This window comes from Aythya ferina (assembly GCF_964211825.1).
Source record: "Aythya ferina genome assembly, chromosome: 1".
NCBI lineage: Eukaryota > Metazoa > Chordata > Aves > Anseriformes > Anatidae > Aythya > Aythya ferina.
Genome location: NC_140296.1, coordinates 160,850,920 through 160,863,087, shown reverse-complemented (window position 1 = coordinate 160,863,087; position 12,168 = coordinate 160,850,920). Strand labels below are relative to the sequence as shown.

The window sequence follows — 12,168 nt, the reverse complement described above, 5'->3', positions numbered from 1 at the left end:
AGGAGAGGATAACTGAGTAGAAGCCTAAAATTGTTTCCGCTTTCCTGCAGTAGTTTGCAATTTGATGCATCTTTCTTACATAATGTTTCATAAATGGGAAGTCTGCTACAAAAAATTAAATTGTAATACCAGTAAAGGAAACTTGTTTCATAATCTGAAGGATATCCCATAAAATGCAGTGATGAATTTCTCTCTCATTTTTTTACTCCAGTAAGGTGGTGGTGATATTTTTGCTGGCTAATCAACACTGTTTATTATGTGTGACTGAAATAAGAAGATATAATTTCTATATTCTCCTTTCTAAAGTTGAATTCTGAAGCTCTGAAGCAACTATTTCAGTTATCATACTTGTATTTAGACAACCAAAATATAAGAAAAACAGGGACATAGACTGTGTCCTGATTGTACAATCTCTTATTCCAAAAGCAATTTCTGCTTGTGTATGCTGAAACCAGTTAACTTAAATATAGGTGTGAAAAAGACAAAAGATATACATCACTCAGCACAACTTCTGTAACTATTGTGCTATCAAATTAAGAATTTTCATAAGATTAAAGAATTAACTTTTTTTGTACTTTGAAAAAACAAGTACTGCGCATTGAAGTATTGTCATGGACAAAATAAGTAATGCCAGATCAGTAATTTTAAGTGTTTTTCTAAGACATTTCTATTTCAAAAACCTTTTAAAAACATCCAGTAGTCTTTAGGTCTTTTTGCTTGGTAACATCTACTTCAAAGTGAGAAGTACTGGCTTAACAGATTTTTATTATACAAAACAATCAGTATATGAACATCAGACGATTCTAAAGAACATCTTCAAGAGGAACATCCAGGTTAGTTTTGTCACCTGTATCCTAAAACCTTTTTAGTAATAGCTACTAATAACTGCTACTCCTTGAGGACCTGAAGCAACAGCGCTATTGTGAACATACACCAAGGAAATGCCTCAGCAAACTCAGTTATCAATCTAAATCTGAAAGGCACCTCAGTAGTCCCAAATTCCATTTGCAAATTCCATTTCTTGGAGAATTTATTCCAGTAGCAATTATTATCTACAGATAAATCTGTCACCACTGTAGATTCAAATTTTCAAAATCACCTCAGGAAGACTAAAAATTGGCACAGTGGGCTCAATTAAAATCCTAAGACTCACTCTAGCCTATTATTGAAAATGAGCTATGAAAAAAAATAGGTTTCAGAAATACTACTTTTACTTCAACTACACTAGTTTAAATGTGAGCACAATTGAGTTATTTTAGCTCCACATCTGCCTACCTGTACTTAACAGCAAGCTATTCTTCACATTTTTAAGGAGCAATGAGGTTTTTTTTCTTTTTTTACTCACTTTTCTTTTTTCAAGGCAATACATTTATAACACTGTACTAAGATAAACAATTGATATGACTTTCCCCTCTACAAAGTAGTGATAGCCAATTTAGTAGAAACTATATTAACATACAGCTTAATGTAACCTTATTTATTTATTAATACTCCACCTAAAAAAGATTTTGCTTCTGTTACTGAGCATTCATTATCACAAGTGTTTGGTGTATCTACACCCCGAATGGTTATGAGAAATTTTGATGCAACAAAATTATTACTGCTCAGAGTATCAAAAAAGCACTCTACATTCTTAATGACCTGTTAGAACAGCTCATACAGAAAGAAATTCTAATGTATGTGAAAGATTAAGTGCCATTAAGAACCACACAAGTAGCACATATCTGATAGTAGCAAATATCTGATACTACTTGAATACAAGGAACGTGTCTAAGAAACTGGGAATTTCCTACAGCCAAGCCACGGTTTATTTGACTGCAAATACTTTTACAGTTAGTAATAATGAAGCAGCAGACAAACAGCATGAGAAATCGTATTCCTGACTTTTTAATATCTGTACAGAATAAATAAATTCCTAATTGATCAATTATATATTCAAGCGGGGAAACAGAATGCTGGCCTTTCATTGTCAATTGACATCCAGTCTCATCACCAGAGAGCACAAATGAAATGCTAATGGAAGAGAAGATGAATGCCAATTTCCTTCACTTTGCTCCAAGTTTCAGAGGCTCTCTACAATAAAAGATAGCTGTTTGTGGAGACTGGCTTGTTCCATACCATTAACTCAGAACAAAACATATTTTTAGTGGGACAGCAGTGTTTACTTGTAAGAACTGATGAATTGTACACCGCCATTTATCACTTGTAGACAAAGACATTCAGGCACAATTTTGGACATAAATCAAGGTACATGCTCCTAAATAAAAAAGGGATTGCTTAAGTCCCTAAAACTGCATAGATTGAGGTCAGATTGGCCATAGCAACCAAGAATGGTACTTAGGCCTCCAGTAAGACTTAGCAACCAATAAATGAGCTCAGATCTCTTTTCATCTCCACTGGTGTGAAAGCCAAAATTAAAAAGATTAGATCACGCTGCACCCACCACAATAGACTTCACAGTGAAAAAGTCATTTCTAGCCTTTGATTCACATCAAATAAATAACATTCATCCCTTCCATAATGAACAACTTTCAAAGTAAATTGAATCTCCATAGTGCTGCTTTCCCTTGCTGCACCGTATTTACATAACAATATATCACAGGAAGCTCAGAGTGGGTCTTACAAATGGAAGACCGAGTGCAAGGCAGCTTTAGTGCTGATTACAGTATATTCAGCTTTAAAATGCTTCTCTTTTAAACATAATGCAATGTAGATTATAATAAATATAAACAATGCTTTAAATCTTGCAGGATGAAACTTTGTCATTATTTCAATATGGAAATCACATAGTAAACAGCTCCCTCCCCCTTTCCTTTCCAGTCCTTCCATTTGAGGATATTCAGCAAATTCTACTTTCTAGGAGCGCCGATGATACTATCTGTCTAGCGTTTCCAGGAAAAGGCATGGTACATTATTTCGTTTTGACTGCCTCTTTTCACACTATTGCTTTTCACGTTTATATATATTTTGAAGTACTCCAACAACACGTTTGGACATAGCAAACACATAGGTAATCTACTATGTCCTTCTCAGACAAAGCAGCAGGTATTATTGTTCTACCTCTCCCTAGAGCGGTAGCTACTTTTGAATAGGTAAAAGCTGAGCACAGCTGCAGGAATCTAACACGGGTTTGACATGAGATCAGAAAACATATTGCAAATGTTTGCATTGTATTTTCACTGTATGCTCTGTTTTCCCCTGCACAAAATTTATCATTACTAAAACTGGATCATCATTCCCCTCTTATTGCAGGTTGCATAAACTAACATTTAAAGGAAAGCATTCAGAAGCAATACATTAAAATAAGAATTCTAAACCTACAATAAAAATATGCAGAAATAATTTCAGTCCTCTGCAGCAACAACTCATGTAGATCATACTATTTGAACTCAGCAGGGAACCTCATTAATTTTTAAAACTCTCTGACCCCAGTGCAGTTAAGGGTGTAAAAATAATTACAAATTAGGGTTGAGGGAGCACTGTTTTAATATTGCATGTGTACTATCAGCTACACAGCATTTTACTGTGGATGTATATGAATTATAGCTAAGCATAATTTTAACTCAGTCACAATGCAGCTTCACAGTTAATTTTAAAAATGCAAATGTTAGAAATGTTATATTTTTAAGAACGTAACTATAGTAGCCACCACTTCTATGCAAAAGCCCTGCCTGCTTTCTGCAAACAGTCTCGTAACACAAAGCACTGCAACCACAGTTTTAAAAGCTAGTAACAGCCTGGATACCACAGTAAACAGAAAAATTTCTATAACAAGACACGTTTGAAAGCTAACAATTTCTAACTTATTTAGAAGGCTATAAAATACTTGGCTGCGGGTATAAATAGTCTCTCTTACCTAAAACTTGTCAGCAGAAAGATCCTTCTCCATTGTTGTCACCTCCAGTGCCCCCTCTTGCCACCATGGAGATTGGTTCTGCTATGTTTATTGCTCTGTGCCTCAGTTACAGCCGTGACACGAATCTGCCGGCAAAGGGGTGTGTGCGAGTGTGTGCGTGTGTGCGAGGAGAGAGCCCACTGACTTCGGGACTGGGAACCTAAACCTCAGGCCAAGCCAAGGCTGGATGAAAATGATCAAAGCTCTGTCCCTCATCAGCAGAGCAGACAAGGTTTTGTCCCCCCCCAGCCCCCCAGAGCGAAGCAGGGCTGTCAATAGGGATTCCCACTAGCAAACCTCTAGCAGAGGCAGACCGTCTCCTGATTGCTAGTGCCTGCCCAGCAGCCTGTGCAGAATACAGGTAGCTATTGTTCCTCAGACAGATATGTAGCCAGCCACTCAGACTCTGACAGATCTCAACAAACCAGTGAGCCTGCCTTCATTTTAACTCTTTATTTACTAGTGCTTTACTTTTTACTAAGGTCTCCTTTTGCTCTGGAGAAGGAGGGGCAGAAAAAGCAAAAAATACGTAAGACCATCGGTACATTGTTCTGGTTTTGTTATGGAAAGTGTTTCTGAATTTCATGTACATGGGAAGAAATCCTACGTAAATTTAGAAGCATCAATTTTAATTTTGAAATCTGATCTAGCCTACTGTTGGGCAACACAGCAATAGTACACTTCAGCAGTCAAACAGGATTCCAGCTCTGTAAGGTAAATAACTCCTGCTCTGCTGCCTTTTGAATTCTCATAATTCATGAGGAAATAAAACAGTTTGAATAGACACTGTGCATCTCTGCACAAATATTCTAGTTATTAAAAAATAGTGTAATTTAATGCAAGTGCTTCGTCATGGGCAGGGTGTTTTTCCACCAGAAATCAGTTTGCAACACTGAATGGAAATGAAGTTAGGGTCCCCAACACAAACTGTTACAGCAAGGATGTAGCTAGCCAGTTAGTTGCAGTAAGAGGAAGCAGATACTCATGTCAGTCTTGCAGCGGTCTTATTTTTTTGTAAGCAGATTTTACTTAATAGGAAGGATTTTTATTTTGTATGACATGAAGCTTAAGAATGTCTTCACAATGACATGATCAATGAATCTGTTAGATAAGAAAGATATCCTGATATTTATATTCTGTGCTTGACTATTAGCAAACAATTTGTTGTCATATGAAAAACTAAAGATTCTGCATTCTGTTTAAATATTGTGTAAGTTCAGCCCAGGTATACACTCCAGTTTTAAACATAATTTTTTTCCCTTCTTCAGTTTAAGCCAGTCTTAACTTTATTTCAAGCAGGTTGCAGTAGGATATACATACTTTCTTTTGAGTGGGTTGGTTGAATTGTTTAAGGCAATTTTAAGGTGTGAAGGTTGAAGATTACAACATTTTCCCCACAACAATAAAATCTGATTTATAAAATACAGTTTTGTGGTTTTGCTTTGTTTTGAATATTAAGACTGCTAACACAAGTGCAAATTAGTGACACGATGTCAAAAACAATATTTAGACCTGGCAGAACCTATCAATTCAGACAAGCCTCAACACCAATTACATAAATAATCATTTTATCAGTAACTTCATAAAAATCTGCATGCAATTTATTTGAAAAGTTGCCATTGGTCATTTTATCGTGTTTCAAAGTAATCTTTTCTTAATATTTGAGAATTTTCTTACACTTCTACAAAAATGCCAAGTGTCCAGTGACTTTCAGGATTCTTGCAGTACAGCAAAGAAACAAGCAGAGAAGCAAGAAAGCAAATCAGTGTTACACAGGGCAGTGTACCCTGTGTGGCAGAATACCCCTAGAATACCAGATGTGTTTTGAAGCAGGATTCAGCATTCACAAACCCTACTTCTATTTTATCAGTCAGTATCTGACTTAAGGGGAGTATCAGTCTTTAAGGACAGAGACATCTATTGAACTGTACTTATTTTTTTCTCAGCAACTTACAGAAGTGCCCAGCAACATGTAGAAAGCTTTCACTTAAAAATATATTTACAAATTAATAGTGTTCTTCGATAAAATGTGATTTTATTACAAATTCTGAAGCATTCTGCACCCGTTTCCCTTCTCTTTTGAGCAAACCAGTAACACTGGCCACTAAAACCTTAAAGCGTAACTAAAAATTGTTGGGGGAGTATCTGCCAGGCAGCCTCTCTGCTGCTAGGTGCTGGTGTAACTCCCCAGAGGCTCGAGGAGCTGTGCCAGCTGACAAGCTGGCCACGAAGCTGCAACACTGGTGGATAGCAGAGAACAACCCGGTCCTTTCTACCCTACACAGCACTGCAAAATGGGGGCCACCAATACCACCCTGTGAAAAGAGCAGTCTTAAGCACAGGTATTGATCATGTGAGAAGTTTCTGAGCATGGCCGTATCTGATGGCTAGCCAAGGAAAACACATGTCTTTGCCTAGGCCTTGCTCAGTATATGCTGGTCATATCTGCTGCCTAGTCTTTGGCTAGGCCTTGCTCCTGGGGTATTTCACACTGAATGGAGTCTCCCACACATCTTCCAGCGCTGTTGTGATTGACTCCTGGCTGGGTAGCTATACAAATGCACATGCTGTTCAAAAACAACATAGTATTAAAAAGCATAAGGTTGTGGGAGAAAGAAAAGGAAAACTTTCCACAGTGAGATAATGACAGAGCTGGGCACCTCACAGGAGGATGGAGAAATCTGCGCTTACTGTGAACACATGACTTCCTCCCCAGAAACCCTTTGCTGTTTTTACTGGAACAATCTCCGGGCTGCGTTTGTGAGGAAAACAGCTTTCTTTGGGTTTTCAGACAATACTGGAGAAAAAATACTTTCCAAAAGACCTTCTGCACCTCTGATGGTTGCCTTTGAGCAGGAAGATGGCCCTTCCAGTCAACTCTACCCGAGTTGACAACTGACAGCAACCACCTTGCTATAAAGTACAAATGGTGTGATTTCTGTAAAGGACAATATTTGTTTATACTGATAAGTGCTTAAAAAAAATAATCTTTTAACAACAAAAACAAGCGCAGACTGCTGCTTGAGAAACAGGCATTGTGTGCACGACAATGATATTTCATCTCATGTAAAATAGAATATTTTAACAGTTTGAAATGATTTCCCAGAAGGAGAGCATAAAGAAAACCATGTCTGCCCTGCATAATAACCTTCTGCCTGAGAATGTTGCTTGTGACCACACGGCTGTGGTGATTTCTTTCAGCTAACCCACAGTCATACTTGCATGAACAAAGCCACATGCCAGCACCATGTATCCATCTTCCTTTAGAGATCCCATTTTAATGATTCTTTAGTAAATAGCTTTGTATTAAGAGATTATTCATACCAGATATAAAAAAGCCCGGTGTTTCAGTAACTGTTATAGAGGTGAAATAAACATCACATATCCCAGCACGTAACCTCAATTAACCTTTTGCCTCAGTTTGTAGGCAAATTATCTATAAAAAGTGAGCTCTCCCTCTGATCAAAAATCAGGTTTAATACTTCATGTGGTTTGTGGCTAGTTCTCTATACAAAAGAATATAACTCAAGGAGATGTTTATGAGCTGCAATTTAAATTTAACTGACTTTGTCAGTTCTTCTTTTACTTAACATAAAAGGTATTGTAAAACATGATATGAGGAAGCACTGATAATTAAAAACAAATTACTTAAAATGTGGTAACTAATCTTTATTTATCACAGAAAATACTTTAAAAGATAAGATAGGAAATAGCAAGATATAGAAATATTTAGACTGGAGCAAGTGCCCTGTTTGCTTAGGATGTAGGCAAGTGCAGCACATAGTTTAGAAAAGAACTTATGGTTAATATATACTCAACTATAGTTGTACACTGTGATATAAAACAACCAGGTATTACAGTTGATAGTGTTCTTAGGTTTCCCAAAATTTTATGTATATATAACTAATGCTTCTCTTTAAAATGCAGTGCTGAAGAGCACAACTTTTTTTCCACTCCATTCTTTCTCAGAAATATAATTAGGGTATTGCATTCTCTACTAGATGCTTTGTGAAAGCAAATGTCAGGGATTAGGACTCAGCAAGATAATTACGAACATTCTACATAATAACATAGGAAACCAGCATCAGAGAATCATTTCACCAGTTCATGTGCCTCTTAGAGATTACACTTTTGATACATGATCTGTTGGGAAAAATGGGTAGAAGTTGACAGTACATGCATCTTCCCCCTCTCCTGCCGACCCCACTCTCCCCTCAGCATTCTATTACTTTAGTTAGTTTCAGGATATTGAACCATGGTTCAAAATAAAGCTTTTCATTTGTAAAGCTTCAGATTCCAAATCCCAAATGCATACTTCACAAAACCTCCCTCCATTCAACACTAAGCCCCAACCAAAAGGGCAGGTTTGTATATTACAGGGTAAATTTTCTATTTATAAAAAGTTTATTTTTAAAATCAATGCTGGACCCTGTTCCATATTGACACAAGAAATAAACAGAATGAGATGTTTCCTAAAAACAAAGCACAACAAAACACAATACAAATGTGATGAACATGAAGAGAGTTCCTCTGGTTTAAGTAGCCATAGTACATTACAGATGCTCCAGTTTTACAATTCACTTGTTATCAGGAATTTGTATTTAGCAATTTTTCTCGTCAACTCAGAACCAATGTGGACCTACCGCTTTAAGTGCTGATCCATGGGAATTGCTGGTTTCAAAGGGCCTGAAGTAAAGTAGCTGGTTGGAGGAACAGGCAGGACTGCCCCTGTAGCTTCAAACTGCCGTGTATAGTTTTCTTCCTTGGAATCTTTTGATAAAAGTCAGAATACAACATGATTTATTGATGTAGCAAAGTCATTACAATTCAGAGCAAAAAATGTTATTGGACTTCCCTCCAGCTAGTGCTGTTTAAGGAAGCCTTTAAAAAGCAATTTAATTCCATTCCACAAAGTCAAATTTTCTCCACAGATAATTGGTTTTCATTATATGTATAAAAAGCTACAATGAAGCCAATATGTCAAACTATATCTTTTTTAAGATTTATATTTATTACTGAAAGACAGGCCTGTTTTTGCAAGAATCGTATTGTCTCTGTTTTTCTACTGTTAACCTGAAAAGTCTTACTGTTAACATAAGCACACATTATAGTAACATCCACCATAAAGTCTGAATGTAATCAAGAATTCCTTTGCCCTCTCACATTTATAGCCAAATAATTCCATGCTGTCATCTGTTATAGATTAAATCTTCATATATAAACTTGCTCAATATGAGTTAAAACATTCACAGAGTTTTCAGAGCTTGAGACACTTAGTTGGAAAGTACCTGGCTTTGGTCATTATAAATATATTTCAAAACTGCTATACTAAAACAATATTAATGCCTGTTATTCTGTTTATATATGTAACATATAATAGTGCCTATTACCACTGGACATGTTGATATTCAAAAAGACTAGGAACAGCCGTGCTGTTTTGAGCATCTTGAAACATCAAACTTCCAAAGCTAATACACTAATTACAGCAGAACAACAAAACAAAGAAATTCAAAAGCTATCAAAGTTTGAAAAACAAAAACGGGCATTAAATTTTTCCATAATTACAAAACTTTATCAAAAAATAAACTCATTCAAAGCCCTAATCCTACTTATGAGTTACATATGACTAAAAATAATCTCCAAGCTAAAGCAACCAAATGCAATGAAAATACTCACCGAGTCCCTCATGCTCCTTATATTTCATGTCTTTTTTCTTTTCCTTTTCTTTCTTTCTCTTCTTTTTTTCTTTCTTTCTTTCTTCCTTCCTTTCTTATTTTATTTTTTTTTTATTATTGTTATTTTTTTCCTAATAAGACCAGGAGATTGAAATTTAAAAGCTTTAGTTACTGTCCTTCTGTTCCTGCAGCTCTTCAGTTGTACAGAGGAAACTTGGCTGGTATTGTTTAGAGAGAAAGACAGTGGCCTGTGTAAGCCAAGAGACTCTGCACTGTCTGAGGATCTCTGCAGTGCTCTTAAACTCCTCCACTGAGACAGGTATTTGTGCTGTCTGTTGTCCAAACAGGCTCACCAGAGCTCTCACAGTCACCTTCATTTTTCAGTCTTGCAGGCCCTATCTGCTGAGAGGAGAGAGGTTTCTTCCTTTCGGTATTTATTTGCTTTTGGATTGGAGGAAGAGGCTCAGAGATTTTCAATTTGAGATCAAAGACACGCACGTAATGGGACGCAACAGAGTTTTCTGAATTGTGCTCAGAATAGTAGTCCCTGAGTTCCCACATTCAGTGCTCCCAACTCCAGAAGCTTCATGAGTAAAGAAAGAAAGATAGATAGACAGATAGATAGATAGATAGATGCACACAGACACACACACACATTTTAAATATATTAGTTTTCCCCCCTGCAGCACTGCAGTCTCTCTATTGTCAAATAATAACTGTATCTGAAAAGAAAGCACTTAATAAGGCTAAGGTCAGACTGCTTAGACTTGGCATTTGCTGCGATAACAAATCAGAAATGATAGCATCGTACAGATTTATGAATTTTTTGCCCCCGCAGTCACAAACATCAGACGTTTACTTTATAAAGAAAGCTTTTAGATTCTTCCTGCAGTTTCCATAGTGATTTCATTTTTCCCCTTTTATCACAGATTGGCTGAAGTACTGCTACCCTTTGTGCTTTAAAAGGCTTGTGCTACCAACTGTCGATAGAAAGGCACTGTAGCAAAAGCACACATGCAACACATACTGTCAAAAATAATTGAAATAGATAAATGCTAGCTAAAAAAGGTTTCCGTATTTTCTCTGCTTGGTCTGAACACTACCGGAGAATAGTATTTCATCTAAGTAAATGTAATTAACTTGAGCCAACCATACTCCTGTTCTGTTTCCCTTAACCTATGAAACTTCTATTAGAGCACTTGTCTCACACAAAATAATCTCTTCACAAAAAGCTTTAATAGAGCTTACATGGTATAAAATGTCTGCTTGTTAGATATAAATTAAAGTAATTTCATTCATTCTTTTTGAATCTTTCAAAGACAATGCTTATGCCAATGATATTTTTCCTCTTTCTCATAAGTTTACTCTTTTAGAGAATTGGTTTAAGAAACAATTACACTGTTTCTGGCAAAGCAAACAATGCTCTCTGTTGCTGGAAAGATAACCACCTTTCAAAGTAAGCCTAGAGGATTAGTTTCTATTTAACCCCTTGCTAAACAAATGAGACAGTCGTCTCCTCAACAAAACAGAACTCAGCTATATAAACATTGTTTTTTAATTCAGTTATCATGCCTTTAAAAATGGAGTCTTAGGTTACAGAATGCATCCACAGTATTTCCCTACCACTTTTTCAAGCAGCTTAATAGAAAATGGGTATACTGCTAATCCTAGCCAGTTGCTTCAGCCTCATGAGAGTTTCTATTCTTATAAGTCAGAAATGGCCTATTAAAAATACTGAAATCGTATCATGTAGTGATAAACATATTACAAAAACTCTTTGAACTGGAAATTTTCCAGGTGACTATAAAAATACTGAGAATGAAATATTTGTCCCTGTGAATTTTGCATTAACTTCCTTGTTTTTTTACAAAATTGGAAAAAAAAAATCCATACCAGGCAACGTTCTTTTGGATATGCTTATGAAAGTGATTTATTTCCAAATAGATTATCTATGCCAAACAATCAAATTCCCTATTTTCATGTCATCTTTTTATGAGGGGAGTTATGCAACTGACTTTTGTTGTTGGGAAATTAAAATCTAACGTTAGGCATTCACATCCATTAAATAAGCAGTAACTGCAAACATGAAGTATGTTAATACTTACTGTCGATAAAGTTTATTGGACGAAAGAGTTTGCAGCATGATGTAAGTGAAGAACTAAATGTAAATCGATTATCAATAGAGATTTGAAATAAAAAACAGACAGTTATTAAGACTGTGTTGATTACTGACATGCTCCACAAGTGGTCCTGGCAAAAATCAATACAGACAGATGTAGCTCTTTTGGGATTTGATCTGAGCTGATCTGCCCTGGGATATGAGGGTGGGCTAGTGGAGCTCCTGTAGTTTCTCTTGCCCCTCTGTAAGCAACCAGTGAACAGTCACTTTTTTTTTTTTTTTTAGCAAACTTGACAGAATCTGGACCTGTTCTTCATACCTATTTTTCCACCATCTCAAGGGTAATTTAATGTGCCAATTAAACAATGTATTCAAGTAATAACTCAATCTGGCTTACAATAATTAATACAGTCTTTGTGAAGATTTTTTGTTCACAAAACAAAAACAAAAACATAAAGCAAACAAAAAAAACATGCTAA

At 36.2% G+C, this 12,168-nt stretch overlaps 1 long non-coding RNA gene across 2 annotated transcripts in view; it reads right to left on the bottom strand.

Moving 5' to 3' along the window:
• LOC311430578 overlaps positions 1-9,839 on the bottom strand; it is a 75,750-nt gene extending 65,911 nt beyond the window's left edge. Inside the window, exons 1-2 of one of the 2 annotated variants that reach the window (XR_014688882.1) lie at positions 9,572-9,839; positions 8,539-8,665 (exon numbers count right to left, since the gene is read on the bottom strand). This is a non-coding gene — a long non-coding RNA (uncharacterized lncRNA). Of the gene's footprint in view, positions 1-3,856; positions 4,211-8,538; positions 8,666-9,571 lie in introns of those variants that run through there. The other variant, XR_014688883.1, reaches the window with a different exon arrangement.
• Positions 9,840-12,168: the final 2,329 nt, after the last annotated feature.